Source organism: Miscanthus floridulus, chromosome 2 (assembly GCF_019320115.1).
Source record: "Miscanthus floridulus cultivar M001 chromosome 2, ASM1932011v1, whole genome shotgun sequence".
NCBI lineage: Eukaryota > Viridiplantae > Streptophyta > Magnoliopsida > Poales > Poaceae > Miscanthus > Miscanthus floridulus.
In genome coordinates, this window is record NC_089581.1 from 109,090,112 (window position 1) to 109,104,913 (window position 14,802).

Consider the following 14,802-nt stretch of genomic DNA (forward strand, 5'->3'; position numbering starts at 1 on the left):
AAAGGACTCAAAAAGTATAGTCGGTGAGGTGGCTATGAGGGAGACAGGGCCCCCTGGTGATCATGCTGCTTTGGATCTACTAACTCCGGGGGTGACTGTGGCCGTGGGAGTGGATCCATTTGAGGAGGTAGCCGGGGCTTCCCAGGATATGGCCCTAGTTTTGCCTTCTTTGCTTGTGTCAGCTTCTCCTTCTACCTCTCTTGGTACCGGTGCTCCGCGTTTGGATGATGATGTGTTGCATCAATTTGACGCTACTCATCGGTTGTCAGAGCTGATCGCCGCCTGGGGAAACTTGTCAACCTTTGCTACTTCTTTTGGGGAAAAGCTCCAAGTAAGTTTTTCTGAAGTTCTTTCTTTGGATGTTCGTCTTTCTTCTGTCCTTATGTCTTGTTTCTCTCTCTCTCTCTCTCTCTCTCTCTCTCTCTCTCTGCTTAGTCTTTTTCTCATGATCATACCGGCTTCTTTTTCTCATCTGAAACCAAGAAAAAGTTGTCTTCTGAGGTGAGTACCCTAAAGGCAGAGCTTGACCTCTATCGGGCTGAGTTGGAGACCGAGCATCAGGTGCATCAGAGTGAGGAGAAAGCTCTCTGTGCCTAGGTGGTTGAGGTAGAAAAGTAGAGGGATGCAGCTGCCCAGGAGGCCTTGAAAAATGTGGAGGTCATGAAGAAAGAGTGCCATGGTATTGCGAGTTCTTTTTCATTTCCTTTTGTATTCACATTTGCCTGTTTGCTAACTTGTTTTTTGTTGCCTGATCTAGCTCTCCGAGTTGAAAAGCAGAAGCTCTCGGAGGGTATTGAGGAGATGAAGACACTTGTTCATACTAACCACAATAAGGCTGAGGAGGTAATTACTCGAGCTGAAGAAGAACTCACGCTTGCTAAGTTGATTAGGCGTGGAGCTGACAGGGATCTTGTGTAGGCCCAAAAAACTATCAAAGTCCTGACTGGCAAGTTGGCGACGGCTACTGAGAACTGGAATGCTTTGTGGAATCCTTTCGGTCTATAGCCGGTCTTCTCCAAACTTCAGTGGATGATGGTCAATCTTGGGCTCAGTTTATTCCCCAAGTGCCAACCCATTTCTAGGAGTTCGTGAAGAGGTGCTCCCAACTGTGTACCAGAAATGTTCTTGCCTAGGTTCGGGTTCTTTCTCTAGAGTTTCCTTTGTCCAAGGTTGATGATGAAGCCGAGAGTCAAGAATATCTGGGTGCTGTTCAGAAGGTGGAGCCTAAGGTCAAAGGTTTAGCCAGGAGGATCGTTGATAATCTTAACATTGATATTTCTTCTCCTGATGACAATGCTTGATGTAATTGACCTTTGTGCTCTAGCTTCTGTAATAGAACACTAAACTTCTTTTTGAATGAAGATTCTTTATTTTTTGTTGATGTCTTCTTTGCATGTATTTCTTCATCTTGTAAATAACCCGGTTTAGGTAGATCATTGTCTTGACAAACTTTCTTGATCTGTCGAGTGCTTTTCTGGCTTTTATTTGTGCCATGTAAACAACTCGGTATATGTAGATCATTGTTTTGACAGACTTTCTGTTCTTGCTAGTACTGAAAAGACTTAGGACCGGTGATCTCAAGTATCTTCAGCTTCTTCTTTTTAGCTTAACTCGGGATGTGGTCAGCATCTGGTCCTTTCCCTGGTTGCAAAAACATCCTAGGATCAACAAGCTCCCAAGCACTTCATGGTTGAGTTCGAGAAGCCTCGTCTTGTTCCTTTAGGTCCTGCTGAGTAGGTATAAAACCATGTAGCGCTTCTTGGGATCTTCTGAGTGTAGCCCCCAAGCCTCTTGCTGTTTGGCACAAGGAGCTAGAGGGTCTTGTCTTGAAATTGCTCTGATTTATGCTCAGGCTTAGTTTCAATCGTTTTGCTTTTTGGTTTGGGTGTTAGCCTATTAGCTACCCTCATCGGCGGGCTCAAGTGTCTTTTTAGCTGTTTTGCTCTCGGCCGGTATGCTCAGGTGTATTTTTAGCCCTTTTGCTTTTTGGTTCAGATGTTAGCTTATTAGCTACCCTCATCGGCGGGCTCAAGCATCTTTTTAGCTCTTTTGCTCTCGGCCGATATGATCAGGCGTATTTTCAGCCATTGTGCTTTTTGTTTTGGGCGTTAGCTTGTTAGCTACCCTCATCGGTGGGCTCAAGCATCTTTTCAGCTCTTTTGCTCTCGGTCGGTATGCTCAAGCGTATTTTTAGCCATTTTGCTTTTTGTTTTGGGTGTTAGCTTGTTAGCTACCCTCATCAGCAGGCTCAAGCATCTTTTTAGCTCTTTTGCTCTCAACTGGTATGCTCAGGCATAATTTTAGCCATTTTGCTTTTTGGTTCGGGTGTTAGCTTGTTAGCTACCCTCATCGGTAGGCTCAAGCATGTTTTTAGCTCTTTTGCTCTCAACCGGTATGCTCGGATATAATTTTAGCCATTTTGCTTTTTGGTTCGGGTGTTAGCTTATTAGCTACCCTCATCGGCGGGCTCAAGCATCTTTTCAGCTCTTTTGCTCTCGACCGGTATGCTCAGGCGTATTTTCAGCCATTTTGCTTTTTGGTTTTGGGTGTTAGCTTATTAGCTACCCTCATTGGTGGGCTCAAGCATCTTTTCAGCTCTTTTACTCTTGGCCGGTATGCTCATTGGAAACAACTCGGGGAAAGCCATAATAAGACATATGTTGTTGAGAAAGAACCATCTTTATTGATCATGAACATTGATAAGTCATAATAGTACATATGTTGTCGAGGGGCACCATCTTTATTGATCATGAACATTGATCTCTTGTGGCTTGTATATATATTCTTCCTTGAGTTGTTTTCATGCATAGAATCTTCTTAGCTGGCTGATGTGCCATGTATTGTTGACTTCTTTTCCGTCTTTAGTTATCAACTTGTATGTGTCTGGTCCGGTGACTTTTGTGATAATAAAAGGACCTTCCCATGGACTGAGTAGTTTATGGCGTCTGTCAGTTTTTTGTATTCTTCTTAGTACTAGGTCTCTGACTTGTAGTGATCGAGGCTGTGTATTCTTGTTGTAGTGGCGTCTTAATCCTTTGAGGTATCTTGCTGATTGAAGGGTAGCGTTTACTCTGACTTCTTCTGTACTATCGAGCTCTAATCTTCTGGTGTGTCCTGCTTCTCCTTCATCATATTGTTCTATCCTTGGTGACGTCCATATCAAGTTGGCAGGTAGTATGGCTTCTGATCCGTAAACTAGGAAGAAAGGTGAGTATCCAGTGGCTCTGCTTTTTTGAGTCTGTAGCCCCAATATGACCTTGGGTAATTCTTCAATCCATTTTGATCCATAGTCCACTAGTTCTTCATACAGTCTTGGTTTTAATCCGGCTAGTATGAGTCCATTAGCCCTTTTTACCTATCCGTTGGACTCTAGATGTGTGACTGATGCATAATCTATGCTGAAGCCGTAGTCCTGTGCCCAACTTTGGAATTCTGTGGCTGTGAAGGGAGAACCCAAATCTGTGATGATTTGATTGGGCATGCCGAAGTGGTGCATAATATCTTGGATGAACTCAACTGCTTTGGCTATGCTATATTTTGTGAGTGGTTTGTACTCAATCCACTTGGTGAACTTGTCAATTGCTACGAAGATGTACTCGAAACTACCTTTTGCTTTCTTGAGAGGTCCTACTTGATCCAGCCCCTAGCAAGAGAAAGCCCAAGCAGGTGAGATGCAGATGAGATTGTGAGCTGGCACATGAGCTTGTCTTGCGAACATTTGACAACCTTTGCATCTTCTGACAAGTTCTTCTACGTCTTTCAAAGCGGTTGGCTAGTAGAACCCGGTGCAAAATGCCTTGCCGACCAATGTTCTTGAGGCGGCATGATTTCCACAGCAACCTGAGTGTATTTCGTCTAGGATCTCTTTGCCCTCTTCAAATGAGACACATTTTAGGAGTACTCCTGATGATGCGGCTCTTCTATAGAGCTTGTCTCCCACTAGGACGTAGTTCTTGCTTCTGCAAACAACTCGGGTAGCTTCCTCTTTTTCTGCTGGCAACTTATTCTCTTTGATGTAATCAATAAAAACCTAGGTCTATGAAGTGGTGATTACCAAAATCTGGGTGCCTTTGGTTGAGATTTCAGGGGTTATCTCACCGGGTTGTTTGATAGAGGGAGCTGATAACTCCTCTATGAATACACCGGGTGGGACCTTTGCCCTGTCCGATTTGAGCTTGGCGAGGACGTCTGCCACAATATTAGAATCATGTAGGACATGTAGAATTTCTAATCCTTGAAAATGTTTTTTGAGGTTTCATATTTCTACATAGTAAGCGCCCATGTTTTCTTTGGTGCAGTCCCAATCTTTGTTGACTTGATTGATGACTACTGTCGAATCACCGTATACGAGTAAACGCTTGATTCCAAGGGTAATTGCTACTCATAGCCCATGGATGAGGGCTTCGTATTCTGCTTCATTGTTTGTAGCTTGCCATAATATTTGAAGGATGTACTTGAGTTGTTTTCCGTCTAGAGAAATGAGGAGAACACCTGCACTGGCTCCACCTAGCTTGAGTGATCCATCAAAGTACATCTTCCAATGATCAAGGATGGTATTTGACATAGGTTGTTGAATTTCTATCCACTCGGCAACAAAATCAGCTAGGGCTTGAGATTTAATTGCCTTCCATGGGGTGAAATCGATATTGAGGGCACCAAGTTCAACTGCCCACTTAGATATGTGCCCTGTTGCATCTCTGTTGTGTAGGATGTCTCCGAGTGAGAAATCTATCACCACGATAATCTTGTGGCTTTCAAAATAGTGGCAAATCTTGCGTGAAGTGATCAGGAGGGCGTAGGGTAGTTTTTGCACATGCGGGTACCAGATTTTTTATTCTGACAGTACTTCGCTGATATAGTATACGGGGCGTTGTACTTTATATACACACCCTTCTTCTTCTTTTTCTACGACAATTGCTGTGCTGATCATAGTAGAAGTTGCCGCAATGTACAGCATCATGTCTTTGTATTTCTTTGGAGGTGTGAGAACAACGAGGAAGTGAGGTATGCCTTGAGCTTCTTGAAAGCTTCATTAGCTTCTTCTGTCCACTTGAACTTGTCTGTCTTCTTTAGTAGTTTAAAGAAAGGTAACCCTTTTTCACCAAGTTTTGATATGAAATGATTTAGGGCCGCCATGCAACCTGTTAGCTTCTGCACATCTTTGACACTTTGAGGAGGGCCCATCTCTGTTATGGCTCGAATTTGCTTGGTGCTTGCTTCAATTCCACGATGACTGACCAAGAATCCGAGTAGTTGTCCTGAAGGAACTCCGAATACACACTTGTTTGGGTTCAATTTCCATCTCCATCTTTTTAGGTTTTTGAAGGTTTGCTTTAACTCTTCAATTAGTGTATCCAGGTTCTTTGTCTTTACTACTACGTCATCCACATATGCCTCTATGTTTTCACCGATCTGATCACCAAGGCATGTTTGGATAGCTCTTTGGTAAGTGGCACCAGCATTCTTGAGTCCAAATGACATGGTTTTGTAGCAGTAGGCACCGAATGGAGTGATGAAAGATGTCTTGCTCTGGTCTTGTTCTTTTAATGCGATCTAGTGATATCCTGAATAGCAATCAATGAAGGATAATAGGGCAGATCCTGCTATTGAATCAACTATCTAATCAATACATGGTAGCCCGAACGGATCTTTCGGGCAGTGTTTGTTGAGATCAGTGTAGTCGACACACATGCGCCACTCGTCCATATTCTTTTTCTATACTAGAACTAGGTTTGCTAGCCAATCTGGATGGAGGATTTCTCTGATGAATCCAGCTACCATTAGCTTTGTGATTTTTTTAATTGCAGCCTTCTTGTCGGGTGAGAATTGTCGTAGTCGTTGCTTCACATGCTTGGAGCCTTCATTGATATCAATTCTGTGCTCAGCCAACTCTCTTGGGACACCTGGCATGTCGGCCGGCTTCCAAGCGAAGATATCTTTGTTGTCCCGAAGAAAGTTGGTGAGCGTGAGTTCCTATTTTGCTAAGAGGTGTGCGCTGATGGTTGCTATTTTGGAGGGATCACCGGTGCCCAGGTCGATTTGCTTGACGTTGGCTTCTTTTGGTGGTGCTAGGATGCTGGGTTTTTTAGTCGGTATCTCTAGCTCTTCAGGGCTCATTTCTGCTACAACAGTGGCTATTTCTTTTCTTCCATCGACGGACTATGCTTTTGCTGCAATTTGGATTGCCTGAACATCACAGTCAAAAGTGCGTTTCAAATCACTCTGAAGAGAAAGGATGCTGTTAGGCCCTAGCATCTTAAGCAACAAGTACGGATAATGTGGTATCACCATGAATTTTGCTAGTGCTGGGCGCCCAAGGATTGCGTGATATGATGAATCAATGTCCGCAACTTCAAACTTGATGAACTCTATATGGTAGTTCGAGGGAGTCCCAAAAGTAACTGGTAGAGTGATTTGTCCAAGTGGCATTACTGCCTTGCTGGGTACTATGCCATAAAAAGGTGTGCTTGTTGGTGTAATCATCCCGGCGAGTTGTAGTCCCATCTTCCTTAGAGTTTCTGAAAAAATGATGTTGAGTCTGGCTCCCCCATCGATTAGTACTTTTGTGACAGTTATATCGGCAATAGTTGGATCTAGAACTAGTGGGTAATGGCCTGCGTTTCCTATGCTAGTCCATTAGTCTTCTCTTGAAAATTGGATTGGATACTGTGACCAATTGAGATATCTTGGTGTAGCCGGTTCTGCTGCCATGATGGTTCGTAACGCTAGCTTTTCTTGATGTTTGCTTCTAGAATCTGGAACCCCGGCAAAGATTACTGCTACTGTCCTCCTAGATTTTTTGAATCCCTTGTCCTCATGGTTGTCTTCTTCTTTTTTCTGATTGCCTTCTTTGGTATTCTCCTTACTATCTTTTCTTGTGTATCGATCTTTGAAGGTGTAGCAATCTCTGATGGTGTGATTTCCTTTGGGGTGCAAGATGCAATGCATGTTTTCAATGTCATCATACCTTCTGGGCTTGGAAAACTTCCTTGATTTGTCAGTCACTACTATGATGTTATCTGGTCCACATTTTCTTTCCTGATGTCTGTTGTTTCGATGATTTTGCTTGTCCGGGTTGTCTCGGTTGTTTCTATCCGGGAACCTTTCTCATGTCTTTTCCTCTGCAGTAATCATCATTTCCACTGTTCGTCTAAATTCTTCATTGTTTCTTGGGTTTTCTCTACAGAAGTCTTGAAATTGCCACCTAGCCATGATTCCGTGAGAGAAAGCTTCGATTACTTCTCGTTGGGTGATGTCATGTACTTGAGCTCGTAGTTCACCAAATCGTCGATAGTAATTTCTAAGACTTTCACCTTCTTTCTGCTTGAGTCCTTTTAACTCTGCGTGGGTGATTGGGTGTGTAATGATACCCATGAAATTTTCATAGAAAGCTCTTTGCAAGTCCTCCCAATTTCTGATTGATCCTAGATTCAATTTGTCAAACCATTGAAGGGGCATGGTTTCTAGGGCCATGGGAAAGAACAAGGTCTTGATGTCATCGTCTCCTCTGACCAATTCAATCGATTGTGAGTAAATCCTGAGCCACTGCCTTGGTTCGGTCTTGCCATCATACTTGGAGTGGTTGGATGGCTTGAACTTGTGAGGCAGTCGTATTGAAGCAAGTCTGTTTGCAAAACAGGGGAATCTATCGTGCGTTCTGGCTTCTGTGTATTCTAATTCAGTGACCCCTTCTTGCCAACTATTGTCTTGGTGAGAGTAGTTTTGCATGGCTGTCCGAGTAGGTGCTTTGCTTCTGGCTTTGCTTGGTTGTTTGACTCAGTCGTTTTGACTATGGTTTCTTCTATTTCTCTGCTGTGACTTCCACTTGGTCCAAGTCTCTCGAAAGCGGACTTCCTTTGATTTTGATCTTCCTACTCATGAGATGTTGACCTATCAAGTAGTCTTGAGTGGGCCCTTCCATCATGCATCCTTAGGAATGTTGATCGGAGAAAGTACCAGAGCTGTACTTGTTTTTCACTGGGATGTGAAGTCGCCCTGAGTTCTTCTAGCGCTTCTTAGATCTTATCGTAGGGTGTATTCGCCGCTTGTCCTTCTTCAACCTCTCACTCTGATTTTCTTCTATTACACTCGGCTAGATCTGACTCATATCTGATCCAAGCTTCCTTGTGCTGCTTAGCACAACATTGACGTCCTTGCTTCAATTTGTTCTTTCTCTCTTTGGCTTGCCTTTGACTCTCAGTCTCACCATCATGCCCCTGGGTAAATGGTGATATGTTGGACTCAGATTCATCTGATGACCTGACATCGGGTGCTTCTGGGGGGACCAATGGTGATCGAGGATAGCGAACCATGAATACTTCTTGTGTGTGAATTGCTCTGCTATCAGCATCGGTTTCCACACTTTGGTAGGGTAGAATTGTTGTTGTCGCATTGTCGACTAGTTGGGTGCCGCTATCCTCAAGAACAGAACCTGGCCAGTGGACGATGCAGTCTTGAGATGTTATAGTTAACACAAGACCTTCCTAGGCTCCTTTCAGTGGCATTCTAAGCACCGGATTGATGGATCCCTCGGGTCATGTCTGATAAGATGTTGCCATGTTGTGGAGTCTGAACGGAAGAGGACCCAACTTCTTGAAAAGACTTTGAGTGCACCCCGAGTTGTAGTCTTGATAGACCAAGGACGTGTTCTTAAGCCCCATCGGAAAAGAACTCGGTTTCTCAAAAGAACTCGAATAAGACTCCATTTTGGATGTGGAACCTGTGTTTGAGTTGGATGCACAAAATCATGAGATCTGGATCGAATTAGACATCGCGAGTTGCGTGAATCTTCTAGTGAGTTGACCTATCATTGTCACCGAAATAGAATGGTCTTCATGGTGATTTGAATCTTTGAGGAGATGACTTTGGAGCTTGCCATTGTCGTCCACCTCATAGATCCATGAGCCAAAGATGAAGGTTGATCCCATCGAGAAGATCATGTTGTCGAGGTCCATTGAGCTCTCAAATGCAAAGTCACCGAAATCCCCTACCTGGCACGCCAGCTGTCGATGTTTCACCACCGATAGCCTGCCACGGGGATACTCGGGGTAGTTTGTTCGAGCTTCAGCGTATGTAGAACTAGACGGTAAATGCAAGAGACAGTTGATTTATCCTGGTTCGGGCCCTCAACCATGATTGAGTAATAGCCCTATGTCCAGTCGGTGTTAGCCTTTGCGTTGGATTGATTGTAAAGTGTTGTGTCATCCAAGTCTGTTATCTCTAGGGACCCTGCCCTCCTTTATATAGTTAGGAGGTCAGAATCCTAGTTGGTTTACAATGAGAGTTCCTAGTAGGATTATAGAATAATACTACTACTAAGATTATAGGGGAAGAATCCTAGTTAGACTAGATCTTCTCCCTTCCTTGCGGGGTATCCCATGGGTCCCGCACCGACACTACCTCAAGCATGATATGTGATTCTACTAACTTTTCATGTGAGCACTTGAGATGAACATGGTTAGCTTGGAGAACATTGTATTTTCTTGATTGTTCATCTAGTCTTGCCTTGAGCTTAATGTTGTCCTTATCTAGTTGTAACACACTAGAAGAGGAGTTAGTAACTAAGGCATGCTCAATTGATAATTTTTCATATCTTTCATTTAGAGCATTTAGTTCTTCCAACTTGAAGATGAGAAACGTTTCTTGCTTTTGGAGTGATTGTTCTTGCTTCTCATTCTCTCACTACTACAGATTGATTTATCACCATTGCCACTTTCACTACCGTAGCGATAGAAGCGACGGTGCTATACTTCCACTGTCGGTTGGACCGATAGCGAGGCCTACTGAGGAAGGAAACCGGTAGTTGAAACTTCTATCACCGATGGGTTAACAATAGATGCGGTAGTGGTATTTTCCCAGTTGTATAAAAAGCCGAGTTGACTAGGATATGTGTTATGGCCGCCGGCCCTCCATGACTATTTGGTCTTCTGGCGGTAAAGTCAGCGTGAGTTATTTCTCAACTACCCACAAAACAATTGCATTACCATTACTTGCACTTCTCCATCTTTAAGGTTGGCCTATTTAACCAGGGTCTGGATGCACCTCTTGGGCTCAATCCACACACTCTTGAATCTACACACTCATGAGCTACTATATCTTTCCTCATTGCCAAGAAGTGTTTTGTCTTCATCCTTGCACCTCTCACGGCCTCGAGGCCATGAGAGGTGCAAGATGGACATAAAGCACCTCATAGGGTGTTTGGAGAAGGCCTTCAAGATTGGGTGCTTTAGATTCCATAACCTTGCTACCCCTTAGCATCGAGATGCAGATCTGCATCCCTCAACACTAAGAGGTAACAAGATTATGGAATATAAAGAACCTCACTAAGATGCTGGTGCAAGTTTTATGAGGTGCTCCTTCTCCATCCTTGGCAAGGTGCTGCCAATGAATAGGAGCTTGACCTTGATGATTGCAGATCTTCATGTAGATCTTGTGTTAAAGAAGATCTATAATTATCTAGTTCTCTCCTATTTAGGGGCTCCATACTCGATTGGGGGTGCTTCAAGTTTGCGAGGTGGTCGTTCTTCAAGATTGGGTGCTTATATTCCATCTTACATCTCTCACGATCAAGAAGTAGATCACATCCCTTGACCATGAGGTACATCTTGCAGCTCTCATGGTCAAGAAGTAGATCACATCCCTTGACCATGAGGGTTGCAAGATGGAAGGTAGAGCACCTCACCGAGGGTGAAGTTTTGCGATGTGCTGCATTGTTCTTTAGATTCCATGATCTTTGTACCTCGGAGGATCGAGATGTAGATCTGTTGGTTTGTATGTGCAAACACCATATGATACTAATCTATTATCGCGTAGACCTCAATGGAAAATACATAAATAAGTACTATATATACCCAAGTATTTGGGTCCATGCTTTATAGCTGAGTCTCATACAAACAGTAGATTCTTTACTTGTAAGATCCTAGATATAATTTATGGTCCTAAGAAAACATTGTTTACAACATCTTCTGCATGGATAATCACTGCAATAGCCTCAACAGCATTAGTGAAGTCTCCAATCAGGTCCTCTTGATCTTTCAGCCGATCAGTGTCCAAAAAACTAGGTTTTAGGTGATGGAGCTTGTGCCCTGAACGCAGTTGCGCTATAGTCAGAGTAGCATCGGCACCATAGTGGTCCCCATGAGTTGCCACTTCTTTGGCACAAACCGGGATATCCTGTAGATGATCTTCAAGAGAAACTCCCTTGGCGTTGACTACTGCAACTATGCCTTGTGCAACCCATTTGAGGATCTTGTGGCGACTCTCTAGGTCAATCTCCCGGTGATGAGCCTCCTTGATCTCATGGAGAGAAGTGGCCAGTTGTTCCTCAAGATCTAATGAAATGAAGTGTTACCGGATAAAGTCACGAATATAAAAGGAAAGACTCTTCAAAGAAATTTTTCCTGCTTCCCTAGCATGAGCTTCATCAGCCCTCATCTGAGCAACGTTGGTCTCTTCTTCAAATGCATAGAGGGTTGTTTTAACGGCATCGAGACACAGCTCGAGCCAACCTACCTCATGTGTCACTTTAGAATATAGGTTTCCAGCCTCCCTCCTTTCATAGATAAGATTTTAGACATCCTGACTATCATATGACTCGGAGGATGAAGATGACCTAGCAAGATGTGCTTTGATAGCATGCACAATCGATTGTTGTCCAACCTTCACCAGAGTTGGCCGATGTACCATAGCATGAGAGGTAGCTCTGCATATTCAAAGGATTAATGCAAGGTAGCTTTAGAGATAAGAAATTATTCCCTCTCACCCTTGGTGATGAAGAGGGACATGAAGGCGTGGAGGTGGATCCATGGCTTCTAGAGTTTCCTCCCTTGGACGCTTGCCGTGAGCCATTGTTCAAAAAAATACTAGAAGGAGAAAACAAATAAGAAAAGATATGTGTCACAACACAATAAATGAACACAAGTAGTATTCCTTCTACTCCACCTTGCCTCCAAATTTATAGCCCCAGAGGTCCTCTATAGTGGGTTAATCGAGTTACACATGAGATTGGGGGGCATGTGTTCACACTGAAATTTGTTACTTCCTCCGTCCAAAAAAGAATGCAATTATCGCTTCCCGAGGAGTCAAGGGATTTCAACTTTGAAGAAAATTACACAGAAAATACTAACATTTATAATCCAAAACAAATATCAAAAGATTAATGATAGAATATATTTTCATAATAAGACTTTTTTTGGGGACAGAGGTAGTAAGATGCATAGGAAGCCCAAAACTCAGGGAAGCATGCGTAAGTGTTGAATGTCATCCCAACTTCCAACACCGTCCCCACCATTTGTTATGCCAAGAACCATCATATACCATGTGTTCCCTGATGCGTGTTCCCTAGATCATGCATCTTAACTGCATTGAGTCTAGGTGAATCTTCAAGGTGAGTGTTGGATGTCCCAACATCCAACACTGTCCCCACCACTTGTTACGCTAGGAACCGTCATATACCTCATCTTCCCTGATGCATGGTGCCTAGATCACGCATCTTAACTGCAATAAGTCTTGGTGCACTGAGTCTCCTGCCCCTCCCCTTCCCTCTCCTCCCTCCAAATCCCTTAGCATTAGACTAAGTGAGAGAGTGGCAACTCCTTTCGTCCACCATGGTTCATGGCATACTTTAGTGTCTCCACCGCTACTAGGAGAAGGCTTTTAAGATTGGGTTCTATAGTGGACTGCTGGTGGCCATTTATCTTGGGTGCTAGAGGAAGTTTCATGAAGAGATGGGGATGAACAATACCATCTTTGGTGGCCCAGGTCGCCGGTGACACGATGGCTAGGCTTGTTAATGGTTGTCATGCGGGAGACCTCCAGGTCCGAATATCTATAGGAAATCCTGGAAGGCAGAGGGTGCCTTGCTATTGCCGAGAAACCTTCTGAGCCCACAGATCTTGACTTGGGATCTCTCAACACCATGCCATGCATTCCTCCTCGACGATGAAGAAGATGATGTGTGTAAGGCTCCTCGCCGGGCTCCTCATCCTCTAGGATGTTAGAGGGAGTTCTATGAGGTGGTTCTTCCATAGGCTTCTTCTAGGCATCGTCCCTGCTCGTGGTGAAGATCTAGAGGCACGGTGAAGGTTTAGTTACGCCTTCTTCTAGGTTCTATGCTTCACGACATGTCCATCATTGAGTGCGGGGATAAACCTACGCTTATTGCTGAAATTTGGCTTATGCTGATTTGTTGTGAGAGAAAAATAATGTTTGTTCACTAAAAAGTACTACTGAAGTATTGTTGAAGAATAGGGCCAAGGTTTTTGTCATCACAACTATAGTTGCTGATAGATCCTTGTTATTGTACGCCTAGTGAATGAAAAGTGTAACAGAGTTAATCAAAAAGAATGTATTTTATTGATTTTGAACAATGTTACCTCACTGAGATGCTACAGCTTTGTTATCATGTCCATTGTAATTATAGAGATCAGTACCTATATTCTATCATCATCGGATATAAGCGTCGTTGAAAATTTGTATGACCTCCGCTATTTGCCTTTAGGTGCTAACATCTTCTTGTTGTAACCTGCAAAACTAATATTCATAATATTTTATTCCTTTCCAACGTTCCATTTTTGTATGACACACCCGTCATTAGGTGCTACGTACCATCTTCTTTAAGACCCAATCACCACCGCCAGTAGCTTTCATCGCCGATATCATCAAAATTTGCAAGCCAGCATGAGACCCCCATGTGTTTTTTAGAAATTTTGGTGGAACTATTCCTGCAAGTCCTAGTTTGTAGTTAGCTTACAAAGACCGCTACCCACCCAACCAACCTAATCCATCACCTCCTCAAGTGCTGCTATTCCTCACCTACTCATCGGCGTGCAAACCGCCACTCACCGCCGACAAGCTAGTGCTCCACGCCAGTACGCCTCACCAGCACGCCCACATAGATCCACCGGTGACCAGGCTAGTACTCATCACCGCCATAGCCGCTCGAGCTCAATGCTGTAAGATCCAAAGGGAAGGGTAATGCTTTCTCGCACTTCCCTTATCCATGTTACTTTCTTGGCTTTTTATTCCCCTCTTATCTGATCTGAGTACGAATCAAGCCTTCATATGATCATTAAGGAGCTCATGAGCACATCCCCGTAGGCGCTCCTACTCTAATTCAGGCAACAACATCGTCGCTTCCATCGCTAGCTCCGCTCCACCACATCCTAGTCAAGATAGAGGAGGAGGCCACCAACAAGGGGAACGAAGTAGACATCCTGATAGATGAAGTCTTGGTCCTTATCCACTGCCATTGCTACACAAACTTTACTGGAGGCGGGCATTTTCAGTTTTCCATGGTGGGCAAAGCCGTCTGCCGCGGCCTAGAGGCCACGGTAAATCATGGCTTAACCGCGGCGGGCGGCCTTGCCCGCCGTGGTTAATCGATTTACCACGGTGGGCGGTGTAACGTGCCCGCCGCGGTAAATATACTTTTACCATGGCAAGCATGTTAGGATGCCTGCTGTGGTTAATCATTTAAAAAAAACAAAAAAAATCAAGAGCCCACCGGTGTGAGCCTGTTCTCGAGCCCACTGGCGAGCCCACCGGCGATGGATCTGGGCTTCCCACGGCCGCAACCACCTCGCCAGTCGCTCGTAGGGGACCACACCGATGCCTCCTCATGGATCCCGCCGCGCCATGGTGGAGGGAGGCTGCCGCGCCGATGCGTCCTCACCCGCCGTGGTGGAGGTCCTAGAGTTGTGGCCGTGGTGGAGATCCACCGCCGGATCCGGTCTCTCCACCGCCAGATCCATGGAGGAGGAGGGTGCAACCGCTAGATTCATGGGGGAGGAGGTCACCGCCACA